We start from the raw sequence: 16,674 nt of genomic DNA on the forward strand, positions 1-16,674 counted from the left end.
AAATAACAGGTTTTATTGAAATAAAATATTAGAAAACAAAACTTTAAAGAAATATTTATAATGGTACATGTACTCACATACACACACAAAAAACATCAAATACTAATACTAAAAATATTCCAGATCTGTATACTGCTGGTAGAAATGAAAGGAAGTTTAATTAAATAAGTAGAGAGTTATATTCATGAATTGGAGACTCACTATTAAAATAGCAATTATCCCTAAATTGACGTAATAAATTCATTAACATCTCAAGCAGGTGGTTTATCAAAGACAGCAACCAGATTATAAAATGCATATGAAAAGATGAAGAACTTAGAACAGGCAAACAATTTTGAAAAAGTAAAATAAAGTTAGAAGATATACACTACCTGATTTCAAAACTTGCTATAAGCTTCAGTAACCAAGACATGTGATTCCATTGTTAAAAGGAGACAGGCCAGAAATGAGAGTCTAGAAATAGATTCAAGAATATAAACAATGAACCTTGATGCTTATCTCATCTTATACATAAAAATGAACTGAAAATGGGCCACATAACTAAATCTAAAGGTCAAAATTATAAAATTTATAAGAGGATAATTTTTTACCTTGGAATAGCAAAGATTTCTTAGAACACAAACACTATCCTACTCTATGAGACGGCAGTGGGCTTAGTGCAAGAAAGGACTTTTAAAAATGGGCAAGGTGCACATTCATGTTTACCGAGGCTTTGTTCACAATAGCAGAGTTGGAAACAACCTAAGTGCCCATCAACAAATGAATGGATAGAGAAGCTCTGGTATGTTCACACAATGGAATACTATGTTGCACTGAAAAACAAGAAACTCATGAAATATTCAAAATGGGAGACCCTGGAGGACATTACACTGAGTGAAATATCCCAGCCACAAAAGGACAAATACTGTATAGTCCCACTGCTGTAAAATGGGACTGCATTGGGGTTGGGGGGAGACTGAGAAAGATGGGATAAATTATGTATGCCGCATTGAAACAGATGAGGGAGAGAACTGTTTAAAAGGGATACATGATTAGGTATTACTGTCATGACAAGAGTCCAGAACAAAGGCTGCACAGTGGAGTGGACCTGGGGGGAGAGATTGTATAACAATGAAAGAATTTTTCTTTTACTTTTCAAAAAGAACAACGAACTGGAGGGGAGGGGTGGGCAGGGAGAAAAGTGAAACAATGAATGAATGGAAATCCAAAATCTCTATAAATTTTCATTAAAATTAATATTAATAATAAAAACTTTAAAAAAATGGGCAAGGGATATGAACTGACACTTCACCAAAGAAGACATTCAGGCAGGCAATAAACACAAGAAGGAGTGTTTGCGCTTATTAGCTATTCCAAAATCAAACTAAAACCACAGCAGCTGAGCTGATTCCAACACAGGGATCCTGCAGACAGACCAGAACTGCTCCAAAGTGTTCTCAAGGATGCAGTCTTAGAGAAACAGGTCCCCGCGTCTATATCCCGGCATTAGCCATTGTTGCTATTTGCCACTGAGTTGGAACCAACCCACAGCTCACCCTCCAGTGGGTTTTCAGAGACAGTTTATTGGACAAGAGTAGACGTCTGTCTTTCTCTCAAGGAGCCATCAGCTCTCTCAGCATTAGCCATTAGAGAAAATGCAAATCAAAACTACAATGAAAAGGGAGTTCTGGTGGCCTCGTGGCAAGAAGCTACACTGCAATCGCAGAGGTGCACGGTTTGAATCCACCAGATGCTCTTCTGGAGAAGGAGGGACAATCTTCTTTTGTACCAGTCAGGTCTGATTTGACGGTACATACACAAAAAATAACAAAAAGTTTAAAAAAAACACCAACTACAATGAGATATCATCTTGCCCTACAATAATGGCACTAATCAAAAAAGAATAATACAGAAGACAAAAAATGCTAGGGAGATTAGAACTCTTCCACACTGCTGTTTTGTTGTTGCTGTTACGTACCAATGAGTCAAGTACGACTCGCAGCCACCCTAGGAACAACAGATCTGACCTCTGTCCTACGCTGTGCCGTCATCACCATTTCTGACACACTCACGCCCACTGCAGCAGTCACTCTCAGTCCACTTGGTTGAGGAGCTTCCTCTCTCTCACTGACCCTCTCGACCTTTCCAAGCTTGAGACAGGTATTAATTGTCAAGAAGGTAAAGGCAGTACACAGTACAGGGGAAGTCAGCATAGCCGGGCCGAGACAAAGGAAGACACTGAGAGGACTCAAGAACGTTGTTGTTGTTGTGTGCTGTCAAGTCAGAGCCAACTCATAGCTGAGCCTCTGGGGGGCTTCCAGAGGCTGCTAACTGCTGATGGTGAGATTTGCCATCTTTCCATCATGGAGCTGCTGCTGGACTTGAACCACTTACCCTTGGACTGGCAGCCCAACTGCTTACCCACGAGGCCACCAAGCTCCTTCACTCAAGATAGACAACTACAAGAAATACTATAATCTATACAATCTTGCAACAACAGAAATTAACGAACAATAATGTATGAGTAAAGACATAAGTAGATATGTATGCTAACTCGATACAGAAGGTCATCTAGGACTGCCCTGTGGACATGCATAGGAAAGCTGTGCACCTGTCTACATACATACTATATATGTGCTGCTCCTGTATGTACGTGCATGTACTGTAATATAGCACATAAGGGGCAGTTATGGAAACGTTTAAAATATACCTAAACCCCTCATAGGGAGCTCTGATGACTTAGCGGTAGGGAACTGCACTGCCAGTGCAAAGGTCCATGGCTCGAATCTACCAGCTGCTCCATGGGAGATAGATGGGCTATCTCCTCCCCTGTAAAATAACTGGCTTTGAAAGCCCACTGGGCTTAGCTGGAGGGTTAGCTGTGGGCTGGTTCCGACTCTACAGCACACAACTACAACCACAAACACCTCACAAGAGTAAATTACTGGGCTTGAAGGTTTAGGACTATAACCTTGGGGACATCTGGATTAACTGACACAGCACAGTACATAAAGATAATACATAATGATATATCTACACCCTTGCTTGGTAAATAGTGTCTGGAGTATTCAACGCTTGCAAGTAGCCCATGGAGATAGAGCCACTGGTGTCCTCTCACCCAGAGAAAAGAGAGTGAATAAACTAAAGAGTCAGGGAAGCAACCACACCAGAGGATTCATTCAAACCCCATGAATTCCAACACCGGGAGATTAGTGACCTGTTCAAACCACAACCAGAGAGCAAGAGGCCGAGATGGTGCCTGCTACTGCCCCCAACCACTCTGCCCAGGGAAGGGGAGGGACTGTAGAACAAAACTCAAATTCATTTTTTTTAAAAAAATGACCAAATTTTCTGGTCTGAAAGACACTGAGGGTCTTCCCACTTCCACCTCCCTGTGCCCCTTGAATATCGCCCTAAGTTCCCCTTCTCAAGTGGACCTGAAGCTACTCCCACAGAGAACCTCTCAGCTGTCTATAAACAATTACACCTGTGAGGAACTTGCTACTGGAGACCAAAGGTGACTTGTGCCCAAAACAAAGATGAAAAGACAGAAAGGGGCAGGGGAAACAGACAAAGGGTGTGACGACAAACCGACAAACCATGGAGACTGCGACCAATGTCATGGAACAATCTGTGCATGAATTATTGAATGGAAAACTAATTTGCTGTGCAAACTTTTGCCTAAAGCACAAATGTTTACCAAAAAAGGCTCCAAGCCTTGTCAATTATTTAGAAGCTACACTAGGAGAAAGTGAAGGTGATTATGATAGACTTTATTGCTAGGAGGGGGTTGGTCCAAGCCTTTCAAAGGAAGGGCAAATGTACATAACATTAAAGGACCTCTGGTGGCCCAGTGGTAAGAAACTGTGCTGCAATCCCAAAGGCATGAGGTTTGAATCCATTAACTGCTCTGCGGGAGAAGGATGGGCAAACACCTCCCATGTGATTTAACAGCCTCTGAAAATACACTGGAGGGTCAGCTACGAGTTGGTTTTGACTTGATGACACACAATAACAACAACAAAAGGAAAGATGGAGCTCTCTGTGAATCTAAAGAATTCCTCTGTGACATGGGACTGTCTGTTTAATATATGTATGGTCCTTTCCCTGAAGGAACTGACCATGTTGTTAATTTTTGGATGCTGTGAAAACAAGGTAAGTAAAATTCAAGTTGGCACTGAGATGTTGAATGAGAATCACAAACTGCAGATGCTGGAGGGGTCAGGGAAGGCTTCCTGGAAGAAGCAATGTCTGAGCTATGTGCACACAGAGGAAGAGACCAGGTGAGAACTAAAAGTCCCAACAAAGACACCAAGAAAGAACTGCAGGGAGCTTTTTGGAAGGCCAGTGAGGGGATCTATTTGAACTGGACAAAAGCCTGAGTCAGGAAGAGAGAAGAACAAAAAGATCACATTGGACAGAGAGTCGGGGCCAAGATGCAGGGGCCCTTGAAGGGCACCAGTATTTGAAGAGGGTAAAGAAAGGATTAGATGGGGATGTTTGGGAAATTCAGGCCAAAGAACTTAAAAGAAAATGATGGTACACTTGGTTTGCCATGGCGTGTATCTAGCTAGCCTTGAAAACAGAGAAATGGTTCCTGCATCAAGTTCAGACCCAAAGACAAGGCGGTGCCCAGAGCTCCGTTTCAGAGACAGCTAGAAACGACTGTCCTCCTGGTCCCTCTCAACACAAGCTCCACCCACTGTTCTCATGCCTGAGCCCTACCCCAAACACAGAGAAGCACCAGCTGGTGGATTTGTATTGAGTATCTGTGCCCACAGGGTAAGTGATGGATCCACGTTAAGCTAGAGGGAGAGTTTTTAACAAGCAGCCATCAGGGTTCCATCCCCGGTCTCCTCCCAGCCAATATTTTTATCAATGACTTGAGTGAGAGCACAGATGGTGTGCTAATCGAATTCCTGGATAGTGTAATCTTGGAAAGGAGAACAAAGTCAAGATCCAAAAAGATCTCAACAGGCTGAAGTGATGAGCCAAACCTAATGGACTCAACGTGACGGCAGAAAATACTAAGCCCTGCACTTTAGGTTCAAACTCGAGTGTATAAAACTACAAGAAAAGGCTTAGATACAAGAGATCAGCGCTGCCCAAGGTTCAGTCACATGTGGACCACATCAACAGACTCGCCTTGTGCCCCACAGGAGAGGGGCCAGTCCGATTCCAAACTGGACACCACCCTGCACAGCGCAATGTCTTATGCAGTTCTGATAAAACTGGAGTGTTTCGGGGGGGAGAGACTGACTAAAAAAATAACAAAGTGGGGTGGGCAGGCATGATGTCTGCCTGTAAATAACTTCAGGTGAGAAAAGGACCAGGCTCATTCTGAGAGGATCTGGAAAAAGGGACCCAGACAGAGCAGGGAGAAGCTATAGGGATTCTCCCAGTATAGTAATGCTGTTGCTACTGTGTATTGCAGAGTCGGAACCGACTCACAGCTGATCCTCCAGCGGGTTTTCAGAGACAGTTATTCCCTCCAGAGGAGACTGCCCACCTTTCTCCTGAAGAGCAGCTGGTGGCCTCAAACCCCGTGCCTTCAGGATTGCAGCACAGCTTCTTGTCACTAGGCCACCAGAGCTCCCTAATGATGTAATAAATGTGCTTTATGCTACCCAGCAATACTCCCAGCTAGGGTTACACATCAACCTCGTGAATGTTTATGCTCCTTGAATACACCTTTGAATCTCTCAATCTTCTCCAAGTGTTTCTTATTATTCTGCCTTCACCTTCCTACTAAGGAAGATTGGTTCTTTCTAAAGGCTCCTGTCTTAAAAACAAACACTAGTTGAGTTTAACAGCAATGTCTGCCATAAGCATCATGCTCTTTTAAGAACTACCATTATGGGATCAAATTGACAAGAGCAACTTGGGAGATTAGACAGAACTTTAGGGGGCAAGGAGTTTATGTTAATGGAGAGGAACAACTCAGAAAAGGAAGGTGAGGAAAAAATAACAAAGAAAAAGAGAAAGGTTGCACACAAGATACTGAAATCAAGAAAACTGGGTTGCTATAATCACAAGAACTCCTGGTGGCAGAGTGTATTAAGTGTTGGGCTGCTAATCCAAAGGTTAGAGTTTTGAATCCACCAGCTGCTCCCAAGGAGAACTATGGGAAGCCAAATTTCATATTAACTATTTATAATAAACCAAATGTGATTTCAGGATATGAATGAGGTGGCTATAAGCTGGAATTCACCCTGAAGCACTAAGGCAATCCTTAAGTGTTTACAGGGGTAGGCACTGAGGCAAACCTTAAGCATTTACAGGTTTCTTATATTGTATTTATTAACCCCTCCCTCCGGAGTCAAGCATAACGTTTTCAATACAAAGAGCTTAGCTTCACTTGCATTGAATTATATTGGTGATTGGCTCCGGCAATTTTCAATAAAGACACAGGGAGGCTAAGGTCAGAGCTTCAGTTCGCTTCAGCTGTTTGAGAACTGCTGGCCTCCTGCTTCACCTCTGTTTTCTCCTACATTCTTGGTGTTCTGTCTCGTTATTAATACTTATAAAAATACTTTACCCTCAGTCTGCAACAGAGAAAGACAGGCATTCTCCTCCTGTAAAGTTATGCAGCCTGGGAAACCCAATGGAAGGTCCCCACGAGTCACAACCAACCAGACTGTAGTGAGTTGAGCTGGGTTTATAATTACACTAAAGAGCGCTGATGCTGCAGCACTGGGCTGCTAACTAAAAGGTTGCTGGTTTGAATCCACCAGTGGCTCCATGGAGAAAGCTAGTTCACTTCCATAAAAGATTAGTCTTGGAAACTCTCCAAGGCAGTTTGATCCTGTCCTCCTCCAGGTTGCTACGAACCAGAACAGACTTCACTGCAGCGGGATAAGCAGAAGACTTCTGGGGCAGAAAGGTTTCCCAACAATTGCTCAAGCCTGTGAAAGTTCTCTTTGCTTGGGGACTCCAACAACTGCGGACACTTCTGGTCCTTGGACGTAGCACGATCCAAAGCAATCAGTGTGAAATCTGCCTGGCCTTATGAGGGCAATAAGTGCTAAGTCTAAATCTGGCCCTTACCCTACTTGCCATGCCACGTGACCGACTGTTTACCAGCCAGCCAGCAGCCACAGGCAGTGCTTCTGATTACTACGATTATACAAAACTCTGCTCACCAAACCACACATTCCGGCTGCTTTGAGCAGAGTGGGCCTGGGCAGAGGAAAACCATCCTGCGTCAGCCAGGGCTGGGCCTTCACTCCATCTGCCGTGAGTAAACCCAGGCCTGCTCGGAAACCAGGCTTTGAAAACAATTTGAAAAGCAACCTATGTTTTAAGTAAAGAAAGACAGTAACATGAAAACAACATGACATAAGAAGAAGACAGGCAGGAAATATACACACATTTGTCAGTGAAGAGATGCTGTTCATCACCTGGAATCTTCTAGAACACCAGGAGTGGGTTTAAGGCTTTGTGTCTTTCCAGCTCAGAGCACTACTGTACAAGGCCCTCCTTGACTCTCACTGTCAGGTTCATAAAGCCTTCAGTGAAGGTACCTTGTACACGCTTGCTCTTCCCCGTCCTCCCTGAAATTGCTTCTCGAGGCGACATTAGGGACAGAGCAGAGGGAGGGACTGGAGGACCGTGACCTTCATGTCCCTTTAGTTCTGCAGGAGTTAAGCTTTCCAGAAGGCTGATTCTCAACACTTGGAGCTGGCACTCCTTAGCAACTCCTCAAAATAGAAATGTGAAGTGTTTTCTGTTTTCTTCCATGGCACTGCCCAGCCCTGGCTGTCCCAGGCCGAGTGAGGGGTGGCAGTGGGGGCTAAGAGAGGTCAGCTTTCCACATTGGGGCTTGATTATCAAAGGACTCATTTGTGTGGCAAGAAATGTCCGGCAGCGAGTTCATGTTCAGTGCAGAGTAACAAGTCAGAAAAGGGGCACAGGGTGGTCTCACACCTGAGGAAGGTAATCCACCCCACTGAGTCAGCCATGTCGGAAATTACTGAACTGGTGTCTGTTTTGCTGTGTACATTTTGAAAACAAAAAAATAAATTCTTAAAAGAGGATTGGTTTGTGTGTCACTCTCTGGGCAAGACATGGTATTCCTCCATTTTCATCTTTAGGGTTATAACAAAAAGAACACAAGACTGAGGAAGGAGGGGCCAATATGCAGCTGAAATAAGAGCTGCAGAGATTTGGGGGCTGTATTTACACACACTTGCCCCATTCCAGGGATAACAACAGTCTACTTTCTAATGTGGTCAGGTCTTTATAGCGGTTTTCAGACATCTGTATTCTATAAATCACCTTAACTTAACCTTTACAGAATGAATTTTACCACTTGCCTTTGCTTTCATGGAAAAAAAAAAAATTAAAAGGCCTCCTTAGGATCCAAGATTGGTACTTCCTTTACCACGATTCCCATGAAGTGATTCCACAGAGAGATTCTTTTTCCCTCCATGGTTCCTCTGCCTCCACACTGGGTTTTTTTACACAATATTCCCATTCAAAGCACCTCTAATTACACTCACTCACTGCCGACTCAAAGCAAGCCCGTCAGGTTTCCAAGGCTGTAAATCGATTGCCATGGGAAGAAATGGTCCATCTTTCTCCTCAAGCCCACAAGTGGATTCGAACCCCAGGATGTGCTGTTTTGTAGTTAGCAGCAAAATACCCCTTGGGCTATGCCAATGTTGTTGCTGTTGTGTGCCATCGAGTCAGAACCAATCCACAGCTGATGCTACAACAGGTTTCCAGAGACAGACAGACATGTGGGAAGAGACTGTCCATCCTTCTCCGGCGGAGCAGGTGATGGATTCGAACTGCATGCCTTTGGGATGGCAGTGCAGCTTCTTACCACTAAGCCATCAGTGCTCGGATTATGGCAATAGAGCTCCCTAATCGCACTATTACAGAGTCCCCAAAAAAGGAGGGAGAGGCATGCCTCTGCCTTTTCTAGTTTTCTCAACTGAGAATTACTTATATTCCTCAAAATATCAATATTAATACAAGGAATAAACTGTTGAGCTATCTGGTGGGTACTGAACATTTAAAAATGCAAAAATGAATGGATAACCTAAAAAAGTTGGACATAGAGCTACCAATTCTAATCCTAGATCTATATACCTACCAGAGGATACTAAAATAGAAAGGCAAACAGAAACCCATAGATAAATCAATGGTCAAAGCAGCATTTTTCACAATAGTCAAAAGGTGGATACTTAAATGTCCATCAAGAGATGAATGGATAAATAGAATACGGCCCATACACAATGGAATACCAGCAGCATATTGAAATAAGGTCCACAACACGGATGAACTTCGAAAACAACACGCTGAGTGAAATAAGTGAGACGCAAGGGGGCAAACTCTTTACGATCTCCTTTCTACGAAATAATATCTTGAAATCGCGGAGTATTAATAGTTTACCAGGAGCGAGAAAAGGGAAACTTCGGCTTAAGTTTAACACCTGTCCGATCCTGTACCATAAGCGCTGATGGAGTCAAACCCATTTCGGAAGGGTTAAGGAACTCGAATTCCCATGATCCCTTCTGGAAAACACCTGGCTCCACTGGATAAAGAACTCCAGAATCTAGCTAGTTGTTTAAATTCCAGCACTGGCAACTTTCCCAAGTAGCCTTGACCCTGCCCTTCTCCCTCCCCAAATAAGTCTCCCCATGCATACACTGAAAATACTAAAACTCCCCCCAAGTCTTTATTTCAATCTTAAAAAGTGCACCCCGGGAATAACAGAACCATGTCACCGCGTATCCTGGACAAAGTGTCAAGAAAAGATCCTTCCTTCCAAAGCATAAAAAAAAATCACCTGCGAGAAGGAAAAGGCTGCCTGCCTCCTCCTTTCCCAAAGGCGACAGCTAGAAGAGTGGGCAGCAGCAGCACGTGACTGAGCCCGTGAACACGCACTGGGACGAGGGCTGGGCTTGCCGTGCGCTGGGCACCGGGCACCCGGCACCCACGGGGCGGGCACTGGCCTGGCGAGACCCCCCCCCGGGCCGAGAAATGAGGACGGGGCGCGGAAATCAGCTTTAGGCCCCTCGGATTGCTTCGTGGGAGTGTCAGAAGGCTCTGGGACGACCGTGGGGGACACGGAGGCACTTCAGATTGCTACCTGGCCGCTCAGAGCGCACGGGGCGCAGCTCCGTGTGCGAGCCGGTCAGACTGGACACGCGAGGCCGAATGCCAGCCCGGGCGGCAGCAGCTGAGAACGTGCGAAGGCGACAAAACTGTCTGAATCTGGGACCAAGCGGGACTCCCAGCGGCCTATGAATACACGTGACATCAAGGCTGCAAACCCTCCGGGTCAAGGCCCAAGGCAACGAACCTGGGGCAGGAGCTCTTTGTTGGCGAGAGGCTTTCATTTCCACCGAGGGGCACCCAGGGGGCTAAGGCTGGAGTTCAAGGACATGTGGGCTGAAAAATGGGCAAGCTTTGGAGGCAAGAGGCAGGCCCCTAACTCATCAGAAGGGATCCCCCAAATACACACACCAGGTTTCCCTGGATGCAGACCCCAGACTCCCCTCGCTTTAGCAAATCCACAGGAAATGCAAGGCCGAGCCCCACACCCCGTTGCTCCCCGCTTTCTAATCACGGGCCTTCTCGTACTTACCGGGGCCCAGGGACCTGTCCTCCTCGCCCCGGTCCACTCCCCTCCCTGCCCCCTCCTCACTTCACCCCAACTACAGGGGCCGCAGCCATATCCACTACTGGCAACTGTAAAGCGGCTTGCCACCCTTCTCGGACGCTGTGTCGCCGACCGGCGAGCTAAAGTTCAGAAAGCTGATTGGACAGGACTCGAGACGGGCGGGACGACGTGGCTTCTGATTGGATAAGAATTGCGTGAGGCTGTAGCTACAACCGCCCCTCTGGGAGCCTGGCGGAATTATAAGCTAAGCGATGTGGGTAGAGGGCTCCGAGCCTGTCTTTTTGGGGCGCGAAGGCGCTAACCAGTGGCAAGGACACCCCTTTCACTCCTATTTTCAGAAAAGGCGCTACTTATCCTGAAGAGGTTGTCGGTGCTACACTCTGCTCTTGTTATTTCTTTTTTTTTTTAAATAAACGCTTTGCAGAGCGCCTGTCTCCTCTTTCTTCTAAGCCACACTCCTTGTTGTCAAGCATAAAAGCCTTGGAGGCTGTTTGTGCAGGAGTCCTTGCAGGGAGTCCCTCAGGGACTCATTCAGTGTCTAAACCAAAGCTGGAGAATCAAAAGCAATACTGCACTTTTCCCCTTAGTTCGACTGAAATCTAAAGGGAAAAAAATCAAGTTACTTTTTCCCCCCTGGATAATTAAGACAAATCGCCCAGGAGATCTCTCATGGGAAAACAAAGCAAGCCTGTGTCAGTATTTACTTCTGTTTTCCCAGAGATCTAAGTTTGGAGACTTAAAGTGGGGGGAGGATTCTGTTTATCAAATTGGAAGCATGCCTTGATTGGCCCTGGGAAGAGCAAGCCCTTTCCCCCATTAATAAATTTCATCAGGAACCTAACTTTTAAAACCCTCTCTCTTCTTCTCTAACAAGATGCCATTTTAACTCTTAGTTGCTTTTGCTGCTTGTCTTTTTTAAATAAGTGCCATTCCCATTTGGCTTTTAACAACTAGTTTTTTAATGTGTTTGACCTACTTTAATTATTGCCTAACCAATGGAGGTTCTGAAATTCAGGTGGGATAGACTCAAAGTCATATTTTGGTTGCCTTGGATTTGGTTTAATTTTCCTCAGCTTCAGCTTGAATTTGCATATGAGTAGTTGGTGGTCTGTTCCACAATCAGCTCCAGGCCTAGTTTTCACAGCTGATATTGAGCTTCTCCAGAGAGGAAGGCCCTCTATGAGGTGGACTGATTTAGTGACTGGGATAATTGGGATGGGAGTGTCAGAGACAGTGCGATTGGCACAGGACAGAGCGGACTTTAGGGCTGTTGTACATAGGGTCGCTATGAGTCGCAAGCGACTCGACGGCACAGAACAACAACAACCAATGGAGGCTCTTTTCTGACCTGGTTTGTGGATTGTTGCGCAGCTATACAAAAGGCTGCGGAGTCCATGGAACCCACTTCAGGACCCCACTCCACAGTCTGTCTCCTCCATTAAGATTTACAATCTATAAAGGAGCTGGTTAGAATCCACCAGATGCTCCATGGGAGGATGGGCGATCACCTCCCATTCGATTTACTGCTTCTGAAAAACCCACCAGAAGGTCAGCTATGGGTCGGTTCCGATCCCACAGCACACAACAACGATAGGATCAGAGCAATTTCTGTACAGACAAATCCTTTTTTGTTGTTGTGTACCATCGAGTTGGAACCAGCCCATAGTTGACCCTCCAGCAGCTTTTCAAAGTTAATCACTAGAGAGGAGATTGCCCATCCTTCTCCCAAGAGCAGCTGGCGGATTTGAATCGTGAATCTCTTGATTTTACATTCAAAGTATTTCATAATCAATATAGGCATATATTTCCAGGCTTAATTTCCCAGTAAAGGCCAGCAGACCAGGGGTATCATTGTCGATGTCAGATGGATCCTGGTTGAAAGCAGAGAATATCAGAAAAATGTCTACTTTTGTTTAATTGATTATGCAAGGGCATTTGACTGTGGATTATAACAAATTATGGCTACCATTGAGAAGATGGGAATCCCAGAGCTCTTAATTGTGCTTATACAAAATCTATACATAGACCGAGAAGCTGTTGTCTGAATGGAACAAGGTAACATTGCGTGGTTTAAAATTAGGAAAGGTGTATGGTCTGGGTTGTATCCTTTCTCCATACCTATCCAATCTGTACTCTGAGCAAATCATTCAAAATGCTGGACTCTATGAAGAAGACTGTAAGGTCAGGATCAGAAGATAACTCATCAACAACCTGCATTATATAGATGACACAAGTTTGCTTGCTGAAAGTTAGGAAGACTTGAAACTTACTGCAGAAGATCAAGGACTACAGCCTTCAATATGGATTGCCGCTCAACACCAAGAAAACGAAAATCTTCACTACTGGACGGATCAGCAATATCATGATAGATATAGAAATTATTGAAGTTGACAATGTCTTCATCTTACTTGGATCCACAATCAACATCCTTGATACCAGCAATCAGGAGATCAAGAGATACATTGCTTTGGGGAAGTCTGCTGTCAGGGACCTCTCCAACTTACTGAAGAGCAATAATGTCACTTTGAAGACTAACATGCACCTGATTCAGGCCATGGTCTTTTCCATCACCTTATATGCATCTGAGAACTGGACAAGTAATAAGGATAACAGAATTGATGCCTTTGAGCTGAGGTGTTGGAGAAGAGTCCTGAATATCCCACGGACTGCCAAAACAACAGATAGGTCTTGGAGAGGATGCAGCCGGAATGACCCTTGGTGGCAATGATGGCAAAGCCTCATCTCACATACTTTTGGCATATTGCTTGGAGAGGTTAGTCCATGGGGAGGGACATCATGCTTGGAAAGGTAGAGGGTCAGTGAAAGAGAGGAAGACCCTCAATGAGATGGACTGATGCAGTGATTACAGCAATGGGCTCAAGTGTGTCAGAGATAAGGATGGCAGAGGACAGGACAGGGTTCAGATCTGTCGTTTATAAGGTCACTATGAGTTGTATTGGACTCAGTGGTATCTAACAACAACTATTACTACTGCAGTCAGAGATTCACCACCATCCCTTATCGTGTGGGACACCACCCTGCTACTCTGTCACATCTCTGCTCATTGCAGCATTATCTACAGTATCAAAGAGATGGAAACAAGCCAAGTACAAGCCCACTTCATCTTCTCCATCAGTTTCTTTTCACCTTCACTTGCTTCTCTGCTCTTCCTCTTCCCCTCCTGCTCTTCTTGAGCTTTAAGAATATCACTCAGGGGGAGCTCTGGTGGCCTAGTGGCAAGAAGCTGCACTGCAATCCCAGAGGCACACGGTTCAAATCCACCAGGTGCTCTGCCGCAGAAGGAGGGACAATCCCCTCCTGTACCAGTCAGATCTGATTTGACGGTATACTCAAATAATAAAATTTTTAAAAAAAAAGGAAAAAAAAGAATATCACTCAGGCAAGCTCTGGTGGCCTACTGGCAAGAAGCCGCCCTGCAATCCCAGAGGTACGCGGTTCGGGTCCACCAGATGCTCTGCTGAAGAGGGAGGAATAGTCGCCTCCTGTACCAGTCAGATCCGATTTGACAGTACACACATTAAAAAAAAAAGAATATCACTCAACAAATTTGGGTGTCACTGACTCCTCTGACGATCCCTCAAACCATCATGCTTTCTAAAGAAGTAAATAATGTGAACCCCTGGCAAAAGGCCACTTTAAGTTCACAGAGAGCTCTGGTGTATTAGTGGTAAGGAACTATGCTGCCAACCCAAAGGTACACGGTTTGAATCCATCAGGAGAAAGATGGGCAATCACCACCTGTGCAATTTACTACCTCTGAAAACCTGCTGGAGGGTCAGCTGTGGCTCAGTTCCCACTCGACCATACACAACAGGAAGCCTTCCTGTGGCTCTGAAGCCCCTTCAGCTATGTCTTGGTGGTTGTCCAGCAATCGCAGACACGGTTCCATTCCTTCTTGTCTTTCTGAAGCCTTTCCTACCAAGAGGATCTTGATGAGAGCACCATGACCTTCCAGTTGCTGTTTCTCATCCACCCCATCTACTTTCCTACTCCATCTCATCTACTTTTCATTCCCTCTCAACATCTCTCCAAGGAGCTATCACCTCTTTTTTTTAATTAAGATTTTTAAAAGTTTATAAAGAATTTGTATTTCTATTCATTCATTGTTGCAATAGAGTTGGAACTGACTGATAGCTGACCCTCCAGTGGGTTCTCAGAGACAGTTAATCTCATGGGAGAAGACTGCCCATTATTCTTCCATGAGCAGCTAGTGGATTTGAACTGTGCACCTTCAGATTTGCAGTACAGCTTCTTGTCACTAGGCCACCAGAGCTTCTTCCTCTTCTTCAAATCTAACTCTCTATATTCCCAACACTTTCTCCTCTAGCCTCCTCATCTATAAAGGGATTGGGTGGGGGTGTTGGGTGCCATCAAGGTGATTCTAACTCATGGAAACCCCATGGGACAGTGGAATTGTCCACAGGATGTTTCTTGGTTCTAAGTTTTACAGTTAGGGAACTCTGGTTGCTTAGTGGTAAAGAATAGTAAGGAATTGTGCTATCAATCCAAAGGCACAGAGTTCAAATCCACCAGCTATCCTGAGGGAGGAAGATAAGCAATCTTCTCCTGTGCTGTTAACTGCCTCTGAAAACCCACTGGAGAGTCAGCAAGTGTCAGCTCTGACTTGATGGTACACAACAATCTTTTAAAATTAATTTTAATGAAAGTTTACAGAGATTTAGGGTTTCCAATCATTCATTGTTGCACTTTTCTCCCCCCTACCTCCCTCCCATTTGCTCTTCTCTTTGAAAACTAAAAGAAAAATTCCATTTTTTACAGTAGATCTATAGGGTTTTTTCCTCCCATACAGCCATTGGGTGGGTTCAAACCTCTAGCCTTTGGAACAAAGTACTTACCTGTTGTGCCATCAGGGCTCCTTCCCTCATTTCTAGACATTAGGTTATCATGGTCCCTGTGAATGCCATCATCCTTGCTGACTAATTCTTTGTCATCATTTCAGGTCACATGGGGTTGCATGTGCTCTATAGTTTTCCACATCATTTCTATCTTGAGTAGGAAAATTACTATTAGTAATATCTGAATAATCAGAGTCTTTTTTTGGCTTCTGTCTCTGCTTGATAGGTTCTGGAATCATGAAAAATTTACCCTGATTGGGATGAAGAATTACCAGCATAGAAGAGAAGATAGAGTTTAAAAGAGGGCAGGCAGGGAAGGAAGAAGCCAGAGTCACAGTTGATTGGGTTAGGGGAAAGTTTGGAGGAAGGAAAAAGATTGAGTAGAGTGAGAGTTATGTTAGCTGAATAAATGAAACCTTACAGAACCTAGCGGGCAAAGGCCCAATCCCCCTCAGCCGGCAGAAAGAGAATTTTAAGAAAGTTTCCTGCAAGTCACATATGTCATTGCTCCTTTGGCATTTTTCTCAAGAAACTACAGCAAGATTTGAAGTTACTTTACAATTTTGTTTCACTGTGTTGTTGTGGTGTTCTTAAGTGCCATCAAGTCATAGATGACTCATAGCGACCCTATGAACGAAAGACCTGAACACTTGTATAACTTCCATCATGTCTCCAAGTTTACAGGGTTTCCAGAGACAAGCTAGCTCAGAAGTGGATGCCACTCCTGCTTCCAAGCTTGTTTTAATCGGGGAGCTCCACCAAACACTGTCCACCATGGGTAAGCACTATCACATTTGATACATCATATTTTTAAAATTTTATTGTGATTTGAGTGGCATTTTACAAATCATGTTACTTATTCACATTTGTGTATTTTTGTTTTATAACATTAATTACAAGGAGCATTGGTTTCCTAGTGGCAAGAATCTGTGCTGCAATACAGATGGTATGCGGTTCAAATCCATCAGCTGCTCCATGGAAGAAGGACGGGCAATCTTCTCCTGTGCAATTAACTGCCTCTGAAAATTCACCAAAAGTAACAGCATTATTTTCATTAATGAATTGTAGCGTTTGATCAGTCCCTTATGGTATATTGTGCTTTTCTTTACTAAGTGTCTAATTTTTTTTAGTATCCAAAGCACTTTATTTCAGATCTCAGTAAGGGTCGTTTTATGAATTTTTACT

This window comes from Elephantulus edwardii, unplaced genomic scaffold (assembly GCF_000299155.1).
Source record: "Elephantulus edwardii isolate Elephantulus edwardi_28Jun2011 unplaced genomic scaffold, EleEdw1.0 scaffold00048, whole genome shotgun sequence".
NCBI lineage: Eukaryota > Metazoa > Chordata > Mammalia > Macroscelidea > Macroscelididae > Elephantulus > Elephantulus edwardii.